Source organism: Triticum urartu, chromosome 4A (assembly GCF_056163025.1).
Source record: "Triticum urartu cultivar PI428250 chromosome 4A, HENAU_Tu73, whole genome shotgun sequence".
NCBI lineage: Eukaryota > Viridiplantae > Streptophyta > Magnoliopsida > Poales > Poaceae > Triticum > Triticum urartu.
Window position 1 is genome coordinate 597,114,532 of NC_141876.1, and position 14,454 is coordinate 597,128,985.

The window sequence follows — 14,454 nt, forward strand, 5'->3', positions numbered from 1 at the left end:
TATATATATTTTGAGTTTATATAAATGTTAGATTAATGTCGAATGTTAGATGAATTAGATAGAAAAGTTAAATATATAGTAATGTCAATTGAATATATAGTTAGATATATTAATGTCAAATGTTAGATGAATATATATTTGGCTAGATATAGGTGTTTAATGTTTCACCTATATGAACATAGGAAATGTCATCTGACGACAAAAAAGATTTTATTATGTGCGAACATTGTGAAGACCAGCGCGGCCTGTGCGACCAAAATTTTCCTTGTTGATGGTAGGCGCTTGAGCATCAAGCTGGATGAGACATTCGAAGTTGATACAGTAAGTCACTTTGTCAATTATTATTTGAATGCAAAACTTATGCTTCATTTGCTTCAACTTATAATTTTAAATTTTCACTATTCTACTAGCGCATCCCCTGCCATGCAAGAATTTTTGTCTTGGATAAGATAGGTTTTAGTGCTATAGATGATATGGAGGTAAAGAGAGTTTACTTGAAGACGGAGCATGGGTATACTTTCAACGTCAAATTATATAATGGAGACACATACACCCATTTTGAATGCAAAACTTGGCAAGCACTATGCAAGGCTTATGCATTTGAGCCTGATATGGTTATCACCTTTGATATTCGTCCGGAAGATGATATTGAAGGTAATATAGACATCTGGGTCGATGTGCAAACGCCTCCAGTTCTACCATTTGGTGAGTTTTTCTCAACCATGCATGCATATGTTTATGTCTTTCATACAGTTTATTCAAAAATAGTTGACAACCAATTTGTATTGTCAGCTTATTTCGGTTCAAGCAAACATGTCCGGCGCTTGGTAGACAGGACCTACTACTGCCCCGGGGCTCAACTAAACTGCGAGGAGATAAGTCATTATGTTTCATGGCTTGAGGATCTTAATATTGTCAAGACAAATTTTTTTCCTAAACTTAGAAATGTTAGTACTCAAAACGTGCGACCAATGGTGATCGTATTGAACTACGGTCACATCTATAATCAAAAGATGGTAAGATTTTAAATATTTGTCCTTAATTAGTGCATCTTTTGCATACATTATTTTTGAAGCTAACTTTCATTGCTTAGTATATTAATTACTGTACGATGTTGTTCAACAGGGACTTCCGATGACAGTTGTGCCTCAGTGGATCGAGACAAAAGGTCGCATGTCAATGGTTAGCTTACGACCAAGATTTCCTACATTGCACATGAGTGCATTCAGGATTTCTGAAAGCGAAGAATGCTTAATAGTGAAAGATTGGAGCAAAATTGTTAACGATCGCAGAGAAGTACTAGGGGGCAGTAAGGAGAAGCGCAACCCAAGATTAGGAGACAGATTCATCTGCATGCTCCAGTATGATGAATCGGGAGAGCTATACATGTTCTATGCTATTCTACCTGAGAGGGAGCAGCAGGATCAGTAGCTACTACTTCATGCTCTTAATTAGTACTTGTCTCATGGATCCCTGTCCTGAACTTCGATGTTGGTGATGATTATGTTGAACTTGATGATATCTCTTTGCTTCTGTTATAAAGTGAATGTTTTCTCTTTAAGCTAGCCAACGTTGATGATGATTACATAGCTAGCGGTAATGACTATGATGATTAAATAGTGGTAATTAGGCGACTACGATGATTTTTAGCTAGCTAGAGTTTATTTATTTATTAATATGCGATGATGATGATGACGACGACTACAACTCATTATAACGTAAAACAATCCTAAATTAAATTGATAACACAAATTTAATTGAAAAATATAAAATAAAACAAAAACCCACAACCATTTAGTACCGGTTGGTGTTACCAACTGGTACTAAAGGGCTCCCGGCCCCCGGAGCTGGCTCGTGCACGTGGTACCCCTTTAGCACCGGTTCGTGCTGAACCGGTACTAAAGGGGGGGGGGGCTTTAGTGCCGAAACTTTAGTGCCGGTTCCATAACCGGCACTAAAGGCCCTTACAAACCGGTACTAATGGTCCGTTTTCTACTAGTGGTTAGTCGTACTTGGCAATGGCAGTGTTTTTGCGCCAATACCTTGTTCAAGGCATTTCTCGAATATTCTCAGACTTCATCGTCAAGTTGAAAACATAGGATTTGATATCTAGTGGTTGGATACGGTGACGGTGCACTTGACCATCATTACTTTCCTGGAAGTGTTGCTCTTAGATAGCCTTTCTCCTTGTTTCTGTGATGTCGAGAGATGGTTGGTGGGAATAGTCATAGTTTAGGTTCATTAATCGTTGTTTTGATCACGTCGGAGTTTTTCCTTTCTTCTTCTTCTTCTTCTTCTTCTTCCTCCACCTAGGCAGAGCTTCAGTTTTGTATGACTTTTGCCTTTGTCGACGTGATTCTTTGTGTATTAGTGTTGGCCATATACATCCTAGTCCTCCTAATATGTATATGTATTTGTGTTAATTTGTTTACTAATGTTTTTTATACAATCACATAATATGGACAAGTAAATCATGAGCAAACCTAATATTTATTTGTAATTCCCTCCTTGCAACACATGAGTTATTATCTAGTCTATATGTATATGTAATTTTTATTTTTATTTATTTGAAGATTTTAAAATGCTTTTTCCTCCTTTTGTATGTGTGGATAAGCCCTTTTTTTAATTTTAAGTGCACTGTTGGTGAACAATGAAGGGGTGTTAACCACGGTACAAATACAAACACAGATGGCCTGCCAGCTAATATGGATGGTTTTTGTGGACACTCGTTTGATCGGGCCCTTTCCCATTGATTTTGTGGACCATATACCTTGTTGTGCACTCGTCCGCTCTATCGGCCAGCCCACTCCGACTTTTCCCCCACCTGTTTCAGAAGGTTCTAAAACCTTCCCTGAATCCGGTTTCTCCTTTTTATTATATTTTATTGTATTACCTTTTTTCCTTTTATATTTTTACTTTTACTTTTCTTTTTTTTAATGAAAGATGTTATCAAACTCGTGCATTTTTCAGAAATAAGCATACATTTATAAAATTCATGAACTTCTTTTGGAAATACGGCAATAATTTTTGAATTCCTCTTTTTTAATCTAAGAAAATCTTTAAATTCATGACCATCTTTTATATTTGTAAAAAATTGTATTTGTGAACATTTGTCTAATTGATTATTTTTTTCTGAAATTTTTGAAATTAGGAATTTTCGAACATTTTCCGAAACGGAGAATATTTTATAAATTTCAGAACATATTTTGAAGTTAAAGAACTTAAAAAAAATCATGAGCCATTTATAATATGTGATAAATTTTATAAAATCGTGTTTCTTCATAAATTCAGAACATTTATTGTTGGATTTGGGGTTCCTGAATTTTTTTTAAAATTTAAAATATAAAAAAAGAAACAAAAACAAAATAACTAAAGAAGAAAAACTAAAAACGAAAAAAACAAGGGGAGCCAAATCAAAGGGTATCCCTTGGAGGGCTCCTGCAAAGTTCACCTTTTTAGCGTGAGAGCATGCTAGGTGGTGTGCTCAATCACTGCCACGTGTCACGCTCTGGACATATCTTCGAGATTTTATTTTTAAAAATTTTGCACGCATTTTCTGGTTTTATTTTTTGGATTTCTTTTTTTCTTGGTTTTGGGTAGAATTTTCTACTTGTTTTTTTTTCTGGAAAGCATCATGTTGGGTAGAAAAAAACACAATATGTGCTTCCACAAGAAACACAACTATACTTTCTGAAAAGAAAAAGCACATTTGTGTTTCACCAAAAAAAGGGAAATTATAACATGTGCTTCTGCAAGAAGCGAGAAGCAGAGTCCATGCTTTCCGAAAGGGAAAAGCAAATGTGCTTTCACTGAAAAAAGGGGAAACCCAACATGTGTTCTACTTCCGCGAGGAGCACAACTTTGCTGATGGGAGAAGCACAACCTGTGCTTTCCCGAGAAAAATAAAATAAAAGAACATCCTCTGCTTTCAAAAAAGTGAAAACGCAATTGTGCCTCTGGGCTTTGGTTTTTCCTTCCGGTTTCGATTTTTTTATTCTGGGTTTTGGTTTTTTTCTAGTTTTTTGATTGCTTGTTTTCTTTGTTTTTGTTTTTCCTCGGTTTTTTGGTGAAAAAAACAAAGTTTGTCGAAATCTATTAACATGGGGTTGGCATATTACGCCAACATCAGGAAAGTGGTGGCGACAATGCATGCTGACTTTGATTTGATGGTGCTTCTCGAGTATTCGGTCTTGAGTTTCGAGCTAAAAAATCTAGGTCTGGCCCTAGTTAGTCGTACTTGGCAATGGCAATGTTTTTGCGCCATTACCTTGTTCAAGGCATTTCTTGAATTTTCTCAGACTTTATCTTCAAGTTGAAAACATAGGATTTGATATCTGGTGGTCGGATACGGTGACGATGCGCTTGACCATCATTCCTTTCCTGGAAGAGTTGCTCTTAGATAACCTTTTGTTTCTGTGATGTCTAAGAGATGGTTGGTGGGAATGGTCGTAGTTGAGGTTCGTTAATCGTTGTTTTGATCGCGTCAGAGTTTTTCCTTTCTTCTTCTTTTTCCTCCACCTAGGCAGAGCTCCACTTTTGTATGACTTTTGCCATTGTCGATGTGATTCTTTGTGTATTAGTGTTGGCCATGTACATCCTAGTCCTCCGAATACCAGACGTGTGCTAATTTTGTTTGTATCTCCTTAATACAATATTACTCCCTCCATTCCCTTATACAAGGCCACTTCGTTTTTGTGTCAAACTTTGACTTATAATTTTGGTCAACAAAATATGAATCATATGTCATAAAAAATATATCATCAAAAAGTTCTTTGAAATGTGCATCCAATGAAATACTTTTTGTGGCATACAACTCAATTTTTGTTGGTAAAATCAATGGTCAAAGTTAGACATAAAAATATAAAGTGGACTTGTATAAGGGAATGGATGGAGTATTTCATTTTGAGTGAATGAAATCCAGCCTTAACAAAAAACATAGTTCAACATCATTCTATGTGACATTGTTAATGCAGCCCCAAGATCAAATCACAACTAATTTGCTCTTCCCGTCCTAAAACACACTTGACTCCTCATAATAACATGCATGAAATCAACAGAAAGTACTTAAATCAACCTCAAATTAATATTGACCTAACTAGAAAAGAAATCACACGGACACGTGTGGAAGTTCAGTTCCACATCTAACATTTCTGAGTTTTCTTGTAGACATACCGTGCAAACATAGACGCTCACATCTGAGCTATCAAATCTTGAGATTGATCAAGTCATCATAGATGCCTCATAGGCGATAGGAATGTTGTCTCTCATCGAACAAACATTGAGCTCCCTCACGTGAAGAGTACCATGTGCTATATTGACCTTATATGTCAGATAGCCACTACCAACTAGACTCTGTACTGATCTCCTCTTAACCTCCTAATTAATTTGATCCACCATTCGCAAAAATAAGTAAATAGTAATGATTTGATCCACTTTGCTGTTACCTTCCATCAATAGGATCTGCCTGCTTTGTTTTCTTCTTGTACTACAATGCACATCTACCTTGTTTCTTCAGTCCTGGCCACACAAAATAATGTGGCACCAAACTTCGCATAGTACCATAAAACCAAGCCTGCATAACACATACACATCAACTAGTTCATGACGTTGTCGGTTGGTAGGCTGGCCTCTCGATGGGCGAACAATCGATCTCTTCCTACTTGGGTTGCTATAAATGTTAGAAGGGAGAGAGAGGTTTGGTGGAATAGTTGGATGTATTGCTTGAGCCTCGTGGGCATATATATAGGAGTACATGATCTACTTGGAGTACAAGGCAAGCCAGAATATTTCCTAGTTTAACCTATGTTTCCTAATACAATCACGTTACTCAACATCCCCCCGCAGTCACAACGGTAGCGACACAGACGGTGAGACTGGAGAAGAATCCAAAGGCAAGCCGACGGACACCCCCCCCCATAGTCGTAACGGTCGACGCATCGCAGAGTCGTGGCTGGAGTGGAAACCAATGTGGTTGCTCAAGCAGGCGGTAGCCCTTTGTGCCGTTTGTCGATGTAGCCGAGAGCATGGGTGGTGGAGCCGTGGTTGAGGTAGCCATGCGAAGAATGCCGTGGTCGATGTCGAGTCGGGGTGGACGGTATCAAGGAAGTCGCCATGGAGCCGCGGGCGCAAGGGGGCGCCGAGTTAGCATGGGCGCAGTGGTGTTGAAGTAGTGGTGCGCCGGGAAGAAGATGTTGTTGACGACGCGTCGCGGCGGGTTTGCCAAGCCTGGGGACACATCGTAGACAAAGGCACGCATTGGTGTTGCCAGCACCGGGCATGCGTAGACGGACGAAGACGAAGTTGACGAAGCACCGCACCAGGCTTACCAGGCCCGGGGAAACGTCATGGACGAAGGCACACATCAGTGTTGCCAACACCGGGCATGCATAAACGAGGACCTGCACAAGTTGTACGCCATGTCGGAGGAGTCAGAGAGGCCAGCATAGAAGGACTCGGCGACGGTTGCGGCGTCAATCAGCGCGGGGCCGATGTCGCCTGCGGTTGTCGGAGTAGACGAAGTGGTCGGAGTAGATGACGGCGACGCTGGCGACGGACCGGTGCTGGACGAAGACGAAGGAGGTGGATGGGCGGCGGCGGCGGCCAAAGAAGAGCGGCGGCGGCGGCCTGACGGCGGCGGCGGCTAGGTTAGGAGCGCGGCGGCGGTGCTCGTAGTAGGCGAAGAACCCTGACAGCGTGACGAAGATCGGCGCGGACGGTGGCGTTCCCGCGCCAAGGAAGACGGCGCGGCGCATACCAAGCGAAGTCAATGCGCGTGGACGACGAAGTGGACCGTGGGCCGCCGCGCTACAGCCCGAAGGGGCGACGCAGCGGCGGCGGGCAGGTCGGGGTGACTGCGGGAAGACCTCGGGGCGGTGGCAGGGACCGCGGGCCACGGCGCGACAGCCCGAAGGGGCGGCGCGGCGGAGGAGCGCGGGTCGGTGCAACCGCGGGGATGGCCTCTGGACGGCGGCTGGACCAAGTGCCACGCTCGCTACGGCCCGACGGGGCGACGCAGTGGCGGCGCGAGGGTCGATGCTGCCATGGGGACGACCTGGAGCGGACGGCCTCTGGGCGGCGGTGGACCGCGGGCCGCAGTACTACGGTCCGAAGGGGCGACGCAACGGTGACGCGGGTCGGTGCAGCTGGGAGAAGAACCACGGGGCAGCGGCGCTGCAGCCCGATGGGGCGATGCAGCGGCAACCCATTGCTCGATCGGTAGAGTGGTGCGCTGAACTCGGGACGGTCTTCACGGGGCCTGCGGAGGCGCGCGCAATCGACGGGCCAGGTTGGTCGCATGACATAGATGAGGCGGATCGCGACGGTGGGCGGGTGATCAATCCGATCGTGCGCGAGGTCGGGGACGCCGCTCGTTGGAGGCGTGGTGGCAGCAGAGTCCGAGATGAAGCCGGCGGCGACGGGCGGCAGGGCGGCTATGATTGGCCGCAGCATGGCGCGAGGCCGCCGGATCGGGGTGATGTAGGAGTCTCGATCGGAGCAGGGCGGTGACGGCCGGCGTAGATCGACGGACGGTCCATCGCGCGAGCGGCGGCAGTGAAGGACCGCCGCATGACGCGAGGCCGCCGGGTCGGGGTGACCGGCGGGCTGACGCGCGGTCGGTGAAGACGCCGGCCGATCGCGCTGATGTTGGAGTTGAGGCGCACGGGTTCGACGGCGGTGGTGGGCGACGCAAACCGGATCACATAGACCGAAAAACCAAAAAGGAGACGCCGATCAAAGTGATCGGCGAGAGAGACAAAACCCGGATTAAAGGATCGGGAAAAAAACTCTCTAGGGCAGCCGGCCAACACGGCCGGCGGACGAACCCTAGATACGGGCGGCGCGGCCCCCGGCGGCGGTCATGGAGGCCGACCGCCCCGAGGGCGGCGCGCGGGTACAGAAGCGGCGACAACTAGGGTTTAGAATCGACTTGCGACATATATCATGTTAGAAGGGAGAGAGAGGTTTGATGGAATAGTTGGATGTATTGTTTGAGCCTCGTGGGCATATATAGGAGTACATGGTCTACTTAGAGTACAAGACAAACCGAAATATTTCCTAGTCTAACCTATGTTTTCTAATACAATCACGTTAATCAACAATAAATACCCAAGCGGACAAGCCATCTTCCTCAGTCAGTCACTTCCAACGATAACCAAGCATGAGTTACCTTCCTAGCCAGCTCCGGTCCCTGGCTAATCACCTGCGTACACGGCTTGACGGGATCTGTGGCCGCCCGGCAATGCCTAAGGTGTTGCCGGCGGTGCTTTGGTCACTTGCTGTGGTGCTTACACTTGGAGCATCAGCTTACATTTGGAGCATCAGCTACTCCAAGCATATTAAAATCTACGATTTCTACGTAAGTCTACTTCACATGTTCATGCGCCATGCATGCATGGAAAATGATGTATTCTCTCCATTTCTAAATATAAATATGTTTAGAAATTTCACTATGAACTACATACGGATGTATATAGAAAGTGATAGTTTAAAGGATAGATTCACTCATTTTGTTTTGTATGTAGTTTTTTATTAAAATATGTAAAAAGACTTATATTTAAGAACAGAGAAAGTATATATGTACATCTTTTTTCATCGTGTGTATTTTGATTACCTAAAATCTAAAAAGCGGCCGGCCACCAACTAATAGAAACGGGTGGCTGATTCCTGGCCACACGATCGCGCCCAATCGCCCCGCGCGTGCGTCAGGTGCCACCTTGTCGGGGCCCTCACCTCCCCGTCCTCCCCTTCCCCACCTCGCCCGACTACATCGGCATCTCCGCTGCCGCGCCCAACCTCGCTTCGTCCTGCCGCTGCTCGTTCTCCCCAAATCTCTGTGGAGATGTGGGGCCTGTCCCACGCTCCGCCTCGGCCTCCCGGGATCAGAGCCCCCCCGCCCCGACCGCGACAGCTCCATTGACGTGGCCCCGGTGCTCACAGTCAGACCCGTCTCCCACGAGGCCATCTCCAGGCGCGCCTCCCCCGCCGCGGTTGTTCCCTTGCCGCAGCCACTACCTCTCATCAGGCAGCAGCAGCAGCAACAGCTCAGGGAATAACACAGGTAAGGGAAGGAACGGGACGAACAAGGGGAAAACTGGGGTTGGTCAATGACTGGAAAGCAAATTCAGATTCTCTTCTGGCTCCTTTTCTTCCTGCAACCACATCCTCTTTCTCACTCCATTTTCTTTCTCTGTAGCAGTACAAATATAGAGCACTACAGCAAGAATTCAAGAGCTGGCAGTGCAGGGAGAGAGGGGTCAAGAGCTATGCAAGCTGTAAGAAAACGGCAGCCATGAGAGAGAAAAGGGAGATGAACGGGAGAAGAAGGCTGAGCAAATGACCAAACCAAACACGAGGACGTATCCCATTTGATTGAGAAGGAACCTACAAGATCTAGGTACAAACTAGGCTGCTGGCACACCACCACCACAGAGACGGCCGTGCACCACCACCACCACCTCCCCCCTACACTCCGGCGACATGGAGAAGGTGCAGGTGTTCCCTGCGGTGTCTCCTCTCTCTCCATAGTTGCCATGGATGCCTGGAAAGAATTTAAGAACAGGTACGAGCTAGCCAAGGGATTAACAGAGTCCAGCGCCTAACCATCTGACCAGTCTTGTGATGCATCTTTGTGCCTTTCTACGTTCGGGTGACAAAGAGAAGTACATCATCGTTGCATACACACTGATGTTTAGTTGGTTTGTAATATAGTTTAGTTGCACACATATTGATGTTTAGTTGGCATGAAGACCAGTTGCATACACATTGATGTTTAGTTGGCTTGTAATGTAGTCTAGGTGCACACACATTCATGTTTTGATTGGCAGGAAGACTAATTGCACACACATATGCTCAGTTGGCTTGTAATTTAGTCAAGTTGCACACACATTGATCTTTAGTTGGTAGGACACTAGTTGCACACACATATATGCAATTGACGCGGCAATGTAGTCTAGTTGCACACACATTGATATTTATTTGGCAGGATTAGTTACACACATATATGCTCAGTTGGCGCGGCAATGTAGTCTAATTACACACACATTGATGTTTAGTTGGCAGGACTATTGGCACACACATGTACTCAGTTACCACGGTAATGTAGTCTACTTGCACACAATTAATGTTTAGTTGGCATGACTATTTTTGGCACACATATGCTTAGTTGGCGCGGTAATATACTCTAGTTGCACACACATTGATGTTTAATTGGCAGGACTATCCGCACATAAAAATGCTCAGTTGGCGCGGTAATATAGTCTAGTTGCACACATATTGATGTTTAGTTGGCAGGAAGACTAGTTCGTCAAAACATCCCCATGCGGGATCTACTTTTGAAGAGCACGTCGCAAGGGTTTCAACGGTGAAAAAGAATCTGAATTTCGACACGCGATTTAGATGATGTCTTTTATAATTTTGAAAACCGAAAATTAATGCATAAAGGATGAACAGGAGAAACATTAATACAGCAGCATGCAGACATTCATGATAAAAGACCACATAGAATGATTAATTAACAGTGTCTTTTTAGCACTTTTGCACTAGTAATTTTTCCTTTTTTAGTATGCGGTAGACTAGACTTTCCTAGGACAGGGGCAGTCGGGACCAGGGGCCGGCCGCTCGCTCGCGAGCGCTAACCAGCCTCCGGCCGTGATTACATAGGTGTATGCATGCATGCATGAAATGAACTACATAACGATGGACATGCATACATATACATTTTGCAGGTCAAGGAGAATAACTACGCAAGGATCTGCGAGCAGAAAAGCATGCTCACCGTGAACGGCCAGTTCCCCGGCCCGACGATCACCGCGTGGAAAGGGGAGGTCTTCATTGTCAACGTCTACAACCAGGGCAATAAACCCATCACCATCCACTGGTAATTAATCATATAAATATAATTAAATAGGTGATCCTCACAAATTAGTTTCTCTTAACATGTATATACGTTATATATGTCACATCAACATCTGGAAGCACATGTCACCTCAACATGGAAGCATGCAGGTGAAAATGTTCGTCTCAACATGCCACTATGCATGAAAAAAACTATCTGTTCAACTAAGCTACTTATATTCAGTAAATAGTTTATAACCGTAATATAATTGACACGAATTTTGAGGACATGTGGCCACGCGCTGCTGTTATCGCGTGCGTCCGTTCTGCGTTGCGATCGCCGGGTAATATAGCATGTCGCGCCCCACGCCCAAATACTCACAGTGTTAATTATTTCGAAAACAAGAGTACTCTATCTATACCATCGGGCTCGTGGGCTAGCAAGCATTTATGATCGTAATAATACAGCCTTGTCCGCTAGCGATTCAGCCCGCTGGACCACCTGTGTTAATTGAAGTAATCAATTCATGCTGGGTGAAGTTATTCGGCGCAGAGTTAGTGGGCATATTGATGGTGCGCAGTGCCTTCTCTTAGGCTAGTCATAGTGGGGAGTAACTTAGACTAGTGTCATGCATATGACACTAGTCTTTGTTACTACCTTCATAGTGCAAAATAACATACAAGTAGTATCATAGATGATAGCATTTATTACATCATAGACTCATTTTGCTTTGGGTTGCGTTATGTTACAGTAACATATTATGTTACTCCAAACACCTTTCTCCTCATTAACTCTATGCCACATAAGCAACTCTGCCTTGAAATGCGCTATGTTACTTACTAAGTTACTCCCACTATAACCAGCCTTATTGTTGCATGCAAGTGAACGGCGTGCGGCGAGTGGGCAGTTACTTCCTTTGGAAGGCACGATCAATTTATGTCGCTCCTTGCTGTTAGATGGGAACCGCTCGGTGCATGAACATGTTTCCACCTGTTTCTCATTAGGGACAGGCTAATTGCGGTTATGGCGTCCGCTCTCAAACGGTATGTAGATAGATTATTGATAGACCAGCTGCATGAGCAAGGTAAACGTACTGAGAGATACATGCAGTTCGGCTAGCAACAAGTAGAACATAAGAAAAAAATAAGGCAGACCCTACGCAGAAGGGAGTGGAGGCATGTGATTCCTTGTGTGGTGAGATGAAGGTGGTGTTGAACTACCATGGGACATGGATAAACACATAGTTAGGCAGACCAGGGGAGCTGGGAGGAATGGAGAAGATAAGCAGTTTCGAATGACCTTCCAAAGCAAAGGAAGCATGGGAGTTTAAAAAGACACGGAGGAGCGTCGTCCGGCTAGCCGTTGTGCCTAGCAGTGTGATCAACGGGCGTCTCGCTGCCGCCTGGTGCAGCTAGCCATTATCACTGCTGTGCAATAAATACCTCTGCGGGGCCTTTACGATGGCATGCAGAGGCAAAATACGAGTGCTATACAAGCTGACGTACGCTGCCCATGGGAGATTATACTTCAACTTTGTATTGAATTAGCACAAATCGCGTGTGGACGGGCGGTGCGGATAACAACCTCGCGTGGTGGCATGTCCACTCGCGATTTACCGTAATATAATCAACTATAATAAATCATTTATTTTAAGTTGCAACTCAATTAATCTGATCCTCACAAATTAGTTTCTCTTAACATGTGTATACGATTATATATGTCACATCAACATCTGGAAGCACATGTCACCTCAACATGGAAGCATGCAGGTGAAAATGTTCGTCTCAACATGCCACTATGCATGAAAAAAACTATATGTTCAACTAAGCTACTTATATTCAGTAAATAGTTTATAACCATAATATAATCAACTATAATAGATCATTTATTTTAAGTTGCAACTCAATTAATCTAAATATTCATGTTATATACAATCAAATCCTACTGAAATATACGGCAACCAATTTAAGCAGAAACACATGAGGTATCATCTAGTTACATTCATCTACTTCCTCCGACCGGGTTTCACATGCCTCCTTTGTATTTTGTTCAAAATTTTGACTATAGATTTAACTAGAAAATTTTAAATTAAATATCACAAAATTTGTATTAATGGATTCGTATTTGAAAGAAGTTTCGAATGATATTATTTTTACTACATAAAATTTATATTTTACAAATTAAATTTATGGCCAAAGTATGACATAAAATACAAGTGTGGCTAGTAAACCCAAACGGAGGGAGTGCATTGCGTTCATCTACACATTGCCATGCATATGTAACCAATAGGTTTGTTCAAATGATTTGCAGGCATGGAGTGGACCAACCACGAAACCCCTGGCACGACGGCCCAGAGTTCATAACGCAGTGTCCCATCAAACTCGGTGCCAACTTCACGTGCACCTCGTCCTATCGGAAGAGGAGGGTGCACTCTGCTGGCATCCGCACACCGAGTTTCATCGTGCTAGTGTCCATGGCGCCATTAACATCCACCCCAAGCACGGCACTGACTACCCCTTCAAGAAGCCGCACAAGGACATACCCATCATCCTTGGTGTGTACACGTTCAATGTTACAGTTTGTTGCAATCGTGTATATATGTTTATGATACACGCAAAATATGTGGTGCACGGGATTCTGATACCTATGCATGCAGGTGAGTGGTGGAAAGCCAACGTGAGTCATATTTTGAAGGAGGCCCTATGTACCGGCAGTGGCATTAATATCTCCGATGCGACAACTATTAATGGCCAACCTGGAGACCTATTTCCGTGCTCCGAGGAGAACACTTTCAAAGTGTCCATGAAGAGCGGCAAGACGTACCTGCTACGGATCATCAACGCCGGACTCACCAACGATCTTTTCTTCGGCGTCGCCGAGCACTTCTCACTATTGTCGGCACCGACAGCCGCTACTTAAAGCCATTCACTGTCAAGCACATCATGATTTCGCCTGGACAGACAATGGATGCACTTCTCCAGACTGACCGTTCATCGAATGGCAGCTACTACATGGCCTCGCGGACAATTGCATCAAGAACCAACTTGGTGTACAACAACAGCACTGCCACGGCCATCCTGGAATACATGGATGCGCCGCCCATTGCACGATCGGAACCATACTTCCCCAACCTTCCAGCAAGCGACAACATAACTGCAGCCACAGAGTACACATCCCAGCTCCGGTCCCTAGCTTAATATCTGCTTTTATTTTGATTGATTGGGTGTGTGGTTCATGCATTGCCACTTTGACCGCCATACAGTGTGGGGGATGAGCACTGTGTTCATCGTGAAGGAAGGCAACACTCCTGAATCTAAAATGAGGCCTCCTCCTAATAACATGCCTAACTGCCACATGAGCGGTGATGACATTGGGCAGTACAACCGAGAAAATACGTATTACATTTACCGAATGATTTACTTGTTTAATTATTCCGTGTCGTTGCTGTTTTAACCAAGGTGCGCAATAAGCGGGTCAACTGAAGTCATAGTACTTAGTGGTGAATGTCTTTATTTTGCCTGCATATACTTCTTTTTTTGCGGTGTTTATTTTGCTTTCATTCGGCTGAGAGAAAAATGTCTTATATCTATAGTTTGTTTGTCATACGATTATAAATTTAA

General features: G+C 44.5%; 1 pseudogene; it reads left to right on the forward strand.

Moving 5' to 3' along the window:
* The first annotated feature begins 8,239 nt into the window (after positions 1-8,239).
* Positions 8,240-14,031, forward strand: LOC147977043 (putative laccase-9; annotated as a pseudogene).
* The last annotated feature ends 423 nt before the right edge of the window (positions 14,032-14,454 follow it).